We start from the raw sequence: 9285 nt of genomic DNA, 5'->3' as shown, positions 1-9285 counted from the left end.
ATTTTTTGTATACTTACACAATTAATGCATACATGCGCCTGAAGTTTAAAAATATACAAGCGCGCACCCCTTTGTAACCTCGCGCCTGTAGGCCCTTGCCTTCTTTGCCTTGATATACTTACGGATCAATATACAGTTTGACAATCATCTCGTTGGCCATTTAAAATATATGAAGTAGCTTTTTTGAACGTTCTTATGTATATAACAAAGAGGGAATATACTGTGTGTGTTGCGCGCTGTATTATATGGGTACAGCTTTAAGTGATGTACAAGTGATGAGACTAACCTGCTGTGTTCATGTATACACTTATACAACTAAAGAACAAATGATATGATTACGCGCGCAACACACATAATACATCATCTGAAGATTCTTTCTTTGTCTTATCCATAAAAACGTCCACAAATGGATGCCAAAACAGTTTGACAAGAACGGTTTCCAAACTGAATTTGATCTATTCTGTTATCATAAGTTTCACTTGACCCGTTTTTAATGGTACATTCTGTATACTGAAAGCACAATAATATTGTGTTAAGTCGTAGTGAATCTTTAGCATCATGAACCTAGTCTAGCACCTACTTACTATCCGCTAGTACTTCACCAATACCATCTACAAATAGGTATCACATGCACTTGAACATGACTAGATTTTAATGTAAAATGTATTACGACTTCAGCTACACTGCACTCACTGAAAATATATACACGGTGTCTAGATAAGTTGACTACATATGGAAAACTTTTTTATTATAAGGTTTACGAAAAAACTTTATTCTTTCTAAAAAGCTCTACTTTCAGAAATATTAACAATAAGCTATTCTAATGGTCTACATTTCTAAGCGATCCTTAACCTTTCTATCGGACTTTCTCAATTTGAGGATATTCTGTATATTCGATGTCAAAAGTGAATAGCTGATTGTTAATATTTTTGAAAGCAGAACTTTTTATAAAGAATAAACTTTTTTCGTAAACCTTATAATAAAAAAATTTTCCATATGTACCCAACCTAGCTAGACACCCTATATATAAAACTAGATTTTTAATACGATATTTGAGCATACGATGAGAATGACACACAAACTCTATCTCGAAATCTAGTACCTCATCATTTTTTACGATAAAATGATCTTTTTTGTTCAGTTGGTTAAAGCGTAACCAATTCAGTTCGCGATATGATTAAAGATCATCCAAAGAAAACTTGATTTTTTTTGAGAAGGTTCTTGTTTCGCTTAGAAATAATTTTAATTTACTTAAAAATAAAGTACTTTTGTTTCACATCGTTTTCAAAATCGTAAGCTTCTTTGCCGGACCCATATATAATAATTTATAAAACTAACAAGTGAAAACAAACAATTGACTGAGTTAATTGTTGAAATACCATGCATAGTCAGTGTTGATTTCTTTATCACATTACACATACAAACATGTGACACATACATAACTAATAATCAAGTATGGTACATATTATAAAATTTCCGCCTAATTAGCGCCCTCACGGGTAAACAGTGATGTTTACGAAAAAATGTTTGAAACAAAAGTTGTTTAATTTTTGATAAGGAACATTTTTTATATTTAAACTTTTGTTCGATCTCTAACGGTTTACAAGATGGGTCCTACGGACGCAAGACCCAATTGACCTATGATGCTCATTTACGAACTTGACCTCACTTTTTATGTCCTGAGTACGCTGTAAAAATTTCAGCTCAATATCTTTTTTCGTTTTTGAGTTATCGTGTCCAAAGACGGACGGACGGACAACCGGAAATGGACTAATTAGGTGATTTTATGAACATCTATGACAAACTTTTTTTCCTAGCATCATTATTTTTAAGCGTTACAAACTTGGGACTAAACTTAATATACTATGTATATTTCATATATACATGGTATAAAAACTATGTATTGTGCTGTGCATGTATAAGAAAATGAATATTACATTAACTAAAACAAAAAGCATTGCTCGCTCCTAAAATGGTTTTAATAATGTAAAATTCTTGAATACATATATTTGTTGTTGTTCCATTTGCTTTACGATTTATCAATTTCCGGTGTACAACATATGTAATGGATATATGGATATAATTTATGAGATATTATTATTTGCAAATATATTGAAATATTGTCATTCAGTGTCGGCTACGCTAGTAATCTATGATAGACAGACGACAAGCAATCGAAAGTTCAATACAGATAATGTAATACAGTAATAATCATGCAGATTTGTTAGCGTTGAATGGACTGTAGAGTGTTGGGATTTCAGCATCTCTTCGATTAAGGAAGCAAACTCCATGAAATGCCATGTATAGACAGTGTTGATTACGGAATCGTTTGTATTTTAAGGTTACAAGGTAAAGGAAGATAGCCACAGAGAAGTGATATTCCTAAATAATTCATGCTATATAATTTGCATTAACCCCATCAAGGGTAAACAGTGATGTTTACCAAAAAATGTTTCAAACAAAGTTGTTTATATTTTTATAAGGAACATTTTTTACATTTAAACTTTTGTTCTATCTCTAACGGTTTACAAGCCCCAGTTGACCTATGTTTCTCATTTACAAACTCGAACTTACTTTTTACTTACTGAGTTCGTTATAAAAATTTCTGCTTGATATCTATTTTAATTTTTGAGTTATCGGGTCGATCAACAGACGGACAGTCTATTGATCTTTTACTTACCGCACTGTGAAGTTCCGCATGGGTCGAGATAGTATTACTTTTCGAAGAACGAGAAATTCAGTCAATTTGTATGAAAAATGAGCTAGTGAAAGAAAATATTTTCTGGAAAACTAGCTTTTACTCTATATTAAAAGCGCCACTGATTTCCACATTTCAACAAAAACGAAAAAATTTGAAACATTTGAACTTTATCAGCAGAGAATTCACAAAGACGTTACGATGTCACAGCATTATAATTTATGCTGTTAAATTTTCAAATCACGAAGAACATTACTTCTAACATGGCACGACGGTCTATATTATTTGCAAACATAAAGAACTGACTGCATGAACTAATTTTAATGCTATTTGTTGGGTTGATGTTAATAAGTTAGGGAATTAGTGGTCAAGTTATAAAATAAACCCACTTTTAAACCCACTTCGCTGGGTTTAAAAGTAACGATTGATCAAGATTGCTCTCGCTTATCCCCTTTCTATAACACTCGAAATAATGGTAAAGATTGTTTTATACAGGTAAAATATAAGTATGGCTTTCTATTTTTTTAAATGTATAATACTCGTAATTATTCATTGAGTATATCAGAAAAGATAGCCGTGACATATTTTATATTGACTATTTCTACAGAAATCTGTAATTTATGGTAATGTCAAATTCAATTAATTTTTAATCTTTACAAATTATATCTCATGTGTTATTCTCGAGTATGAGCTATATTGCTGTACAATTTCATTAAAAACCATCCGCTAGTTTTAGCATGAAAGCGTAACAAACAAACAAACAAACATGCTTACTTTCGCATTTATAATATATGCAGATTATCAAAGAAAATGGAAAATTGTCTGGAACACTTTCTGAAATTAAGAACAAAATGTAGGTACGATTTTTAAAAAAACATTTTGAAATATAGTGACACCTATTTTCCCTAATTTCTATTAAACTTGGATTCTTTAATTTTCTAAAATTATGTTAATTCATACATACTGAAAACAAAATGAAAAAAATTTCAATTTATAATGAAAAATAAAAAATACAATGAATCATCATTCTCTCTTCAGATACAGATACAGTTATGTATGACTAATTAATTAATATATTATTTAATAATTTATTTATACAAAAAAAAGTTAATAAGATTCTCTCTCAAAAAAAAAATGGATGTATTGTTATGACACGAATATGTGCTTGAAACAAATTTAGTTCTACACATTCAGTATTTTTATAACATAAAAATTTTATTTATAAATTATTATAAAAAAACATATACTCTAATTGTTTTTATATTTAAATTTTAATAATAAATCTAAAACAGAATATAATTAGAGATATGAGAAAAACAAAATGAAATACTATTATAAAATTATTTTTAACTACGAAAAAAGTGAACATAACAACCCAACATAAGGTACTTTCAAGCAAAAGTAATAGAAAGAATAATTTTAATAAATTTATTATACCTTAAATTTTCTTGTAAAAAAATACGCTATTTTATTTTACTTTAGGTAAGAAATAAAATAAAAATTTGAAAGAAAATTGACCAAGTTGCACAAATAAAAGTTTAAACAGTGCTACGATACTTGCAAAATATTTTTGTGTGGAAATAAGGTCAATATCACAATAAGATTGCAACTCCTGCAGATATATTCCGAAAGAAAAACTTGTATTAGCGAATTGCCGAAGGAATTGGAGCAGTTGCTTTTGTACTGATGGTGGAATTTTAGAAAAATTTCTTCAAATTTTCATCGATCCTATCTACTAGGTGTCAAAAATGACCATCGTTAAAATTTGTATATAAATATACCGTATGGTATATACATATGTATATGATTTGAATAAAATTTGGTCTCAAGAAGTGGTTTGGTATTTGAAAGGTCAAGTAATGAGAAAAATCAACCGATAAACAAGGGCTGGGGAAGGATTTATTCCTTGTAAACCGATTTATGGAAACTTAGCTATAAAATGTTCTGAATCGAGGCGGTTTGACTGTTTAAGGGTTACTATGCCACAGAGAAACACACACACGCACAGATAAACACTTTAAACTTATAACACTCTTTCTTAAATCAATATCAAAGTGATGGTCAAGAACATCGGATGAGATGAAAAGGATACTTAGAGAGCTATCATTTTTTGGGACAAATTTTTGGAAATATTTTAATTGAAATTGAAATATTTGAGTTAAGACTTTATTCTTTTGAATTATTGTTTTGAATTACCTAATTATTTTGCCATTTCACTTTTCAAAATGAATTGAGTCAGATTTATTTGACCATTCATTTCCATAGTAATTAGAAACCACATATCCATACATGCGGGTGCCGTACGTGAATAAAATGTGCCATTAGGTTAAAAGATTAAAACAGTTTTACACTGGCATGAATTGAAAGGTAGTATAGTTTTGTTAAAAGACAATAAATTGATTATATTAATATAATATATTAATTATTTAAATACTAGTTGCAGGTAGCTATTAATTATTAAATAATTTTTATTACCACACATACCTTTTAATTATTTACACTTATCTATGACATAAGTAGGTAGGTGTACTTTCCTATCTATGTCTATATGTGTGACATTTTTCTAAGTCATTCATAAAACAAACACAGTGATAACCCAAATCAATTTTATAAAATTTATTAAATCGATGTCAATAATATTACGGTATTTTTTACTTTTATTTTATTATAATACTATAAAGTGATACCCACCCGCTTTGCTGGGTTTAAAACTAAAGATTGATAAAGATTGCTCTCGCTTATCCCCTTTGTATAACATTCGAAATAATGGTAAGGACGGTTTTACACAGGTAAAATATATGTATGGTTTTCTATTTTTTTAAATGTATAATAGTTGTAATTATTCATTGAGTATATCAGAGAAGATGGTCGTGAAATATTTTATATTGACTATTTTTACAGAAATATGTATTTTATAGAGATTTATTGGCTGTTTCTGCCTTTTCAGATTACAATACTTATAATTGAATTATAATAACTAGCTCGACCTGTTGGTAGTTTCGCTCCCGTGGCTACCGAAATCCGTGAATATTCTGTATCCATGCCTGAACTTCAAACTTTAATTCCATTAAACTTTTGTAGTTGTTCAAATTATTTATTGTTCAGTTTGACGCCTTCTTCATTATCTGTGTTTACGATATCAGAAACTTCGTTGTTGAACTATAATTTTTGTTTCGAAATAATCTATTATTTATGTGTTATTTACGTGTTTCTTTTAATACCCGTCTCGACTAGAGATAAATTTCTCGAGAATTTACGAGGCGAGAGTTTTCGAGCAGAAATCATTCTTTCAACTACATATACCTATTGAAGAAGAGGCTCATAACGTGAGTGCTGACAGGTTAAATATTTAAAATGCAAGATGTTAAACAAGAAATGTCTTCGCTGTGATATTCAAACATCCACAAAAAAATATTTTTAAAAGCGGAAATACCCTATCATCTACCGATACATTGAACATAAATGTCACGCAATATTAAAATTGTTTTCAAACAATTTTTTAGAGATAAAAAATTTGAAGATGAATAAATTGATATTTCCCGTGCTAAATTTAATATCAATTAAGATAGGTATGCTATGGTCATCCGATTGAGATTGTGTGACAATACTTCAATTAAAGTGAGTTGTTCGTTCGATTACCCAATAATAGACAATATTTAACAAAAACAAAATTATATTATTTTATAGAATTTTTATTTTAAAACAAAAACCACATCTAATTAAAATTTGTTCCGCATAAATTGTTTGATAATTTTGAAAACATGCAATAGTTCATAAGTACAATATCTTTAAAATAGTTCAATGTCCAAAGAAGCATATTTTTTTGTTACGTTCAACTCAGGTAAAAACACCATTTGGCGCAACAAGTAATATTGTATCTTTAAGGTAGTTTCCAGAAAAGCACGTTTTCTTAGGAACATCTATAATAGTATATATGCAAATTCTTATAAGTGTCCCCCTTATAATTTGGTAAATTGTTAATACCGCTTACGGTGTTAAATTTATATATTTAAACTGTTAAAGTTTCCGTTTTTAACATATTATATTATATAAATTTTGTTTTTGAATTTGATGAAACTAGGTGGATAGGGTAATTTTGATCCAAAAAGTATAAAAATCAGGTACTTTTTTTGTCAAAATTACGTTATATACTGAGTTTTATAGAAATTGGAATTAGTTTCATGATTGGATGCTGGGTTTATGAGATATCGCAATATTTGGATCGATTTTAGTCCGTATCTCAAAAATTATTCGACCAGTCATCAAATGCACGATTTTTGTAATTTTTGGGTCAAAATTACCTTATATACTGAGTTTTATCAAAATTCGAGATAAGAATAATTTTTCGATTTTTTGCAATTTTTTTAAGGGGTACCCCTTTGAAAAAATCGAGAAAATTGGAAAAAAAATTTTGCTCTGGAATTTGATGAAACTCGGTGGATGGGGTAAGTTTGATCCAAAAAGCATAAAAATCCGGTTATTTTAATGATTGGATGCAGAGTTTCTGAGATATCGCAATATTTGGATCGATTTTAGTCCGTATCTCAAAAATTATTCGACCAGTCATCAAATGCACGCGATTTTTGTAATTTTTGGGTCAAAATTACCTTATAAACTGAGTTTTATCAAAATTGGAGATAAGAATAATTTTTCGATTTTTTGCAATTTTTTTAAGGGGTACCCCTTTGAAAAAATTGAGAAAATCGGAAAAAAAATTTTGCTCTGGAATTTGATGAAACTCGGTGGATGGGGTAAGTTTGATCCAAAAAGCATAAAAATCCGGTTATTTTAATGATTGGATGTAGAGTTTCTGAGATATCACAATATTTGGATCGATTTTAGTCCGTATCTCAAAAACTATTTGATTAGTTATCAAATGCACGCGATTTTTGTAATTTTTGGGTCAAATTTACCTTATAAACTGAGTTTTATCAAAATTGGAGATAAGAATAATTTTTCGATTTTTTGCAATTTTTTTAAGGACCCTTTGAAAAAATCGAGAATTTGTAGCATCAATATTTTTAAGAGTTACAAACTTGGGACAAAACTTATAAAAGTTTACATTGGTATATTTCCTATACACATAGTTTAAAAAGTCGCGAGAAAAAATTTTAGAACAAAAAAGATCAATAAACATTTAATAAAAAAAATCTCAGTAGTAATTTATTCCTTGAGAAAGAAATTGAAACCATCAAAAAATTAAAAAATAAACTGCTTCACACACGTTATAATTATTGTAGAAATATTTTACCTAACAGTGTAAACGAACTTGACGACCTTAACCACGTAACATAACATTGAGCTAAATAAAATAATATGTAAAATATAAATAAATACAACAAAAAACAAACAATTGACTGAGTTAATTATTGAAATACCATGTATAGACAGTGTTAATTACTCTACCACATTACACATAGATACATGTCACACATACATAACTAATAATCCCATATTAATGCCCTCGTGAGTAAACAGTGATGTTTACAAAAAAATATTTCGTACAAAAGTTGTTTATTTTTTGATAAGAAACATTTTTTATATTTAAACTTTTGTTCTATCTTTAACGGTTTTCAAGATGGGACCTACGGACCCAAGACCCAAGACCCAATTGACTTTCTACGTCCTGAGTGCGCTGTAAAAATTTCAGCTTACTTCAGTTTTTTCATTTTTGATTTATCGTGTTGACAGACGGACGGACGGACAACCGAAAATGCAATAATGAAATTATTCTTGAACACCTATACCAATATTAATCAATATTTTTAAGCCTTACAAACTTGGGACTAAATTTAGTATACCTTGATATATTTTACATACATACATGGTATAAAAAGCATAATAATGAATTTTATATAGAAAAGACCTTGGTAATGGTTGGAATGCTAAATATAGAACTATTTAAAACCAAACCCAACTGAACTTACTTCTTGTTTCTTAACTTCTTATTGTAAGTAGAGACTTACCTACTACATACAAATCTGTTGTGTTTAATGAATAATCATTATTTTAATAATAGATTTTCTCTTTACTAAATAGTTAAATGCAGTTATCTATTCAAATTTGCCAACTATATTCCATCTAGATTCGATTTAATTGGATGTAAATTTTGCAAATCCTATATATATAAAAACTATCTGTTAATTATCTGTTATCCAAATTAACTAGTCATCGTACCTAAAAATGTTTATTAGATAATTTGAAATATTTGTAAAACAGGGCCGTAACGAGGGTACATAGCGCCTGTGGAAAGTATTTAAGTTGTGTATTCAACATAAGAGTACAGGAAAAATGGACCATAATCGTGTCATTTTACCTTAAAGAGTCTGTAAATTTAATTAATAAACTTTTTTAATTTATTCAAATGATAAAGCATCAAATTAAAAGTATTGATTTCTCTCTTTGTTTCCGAGCAAAACAAGAAACTCATTACTCTCCTAAACGATACTGTGATCAAAATTAACCCAGCTCTAATAGGTTTCAAGAATGAACAGTTCTGGTACTGGAATTAAGCACATTAGTGATAGCTAGCGAAAAATTAACATCACAGCTGAAACGAATGACTCAAAATTAAAGTGTTTCGAAAA

This window comes from Chrysoperla carnea, chromosome 2 (assembly GCF_905475395.1).
Source record: "Chrysoperla carnea chromosome 2, inChrCarn1.1, whole genome shotgun sequence".
NCBI classification, from domain to species: domain Eukaryota; kingdom Metazoa; phylum Arthropoda; class Insecta; order Neuroptera; family Chrysopidae; genus Chrysoperla; species Chrysoperla carnea.
This window is presented reverse-complemented; position numbering follows the sequence as displayed.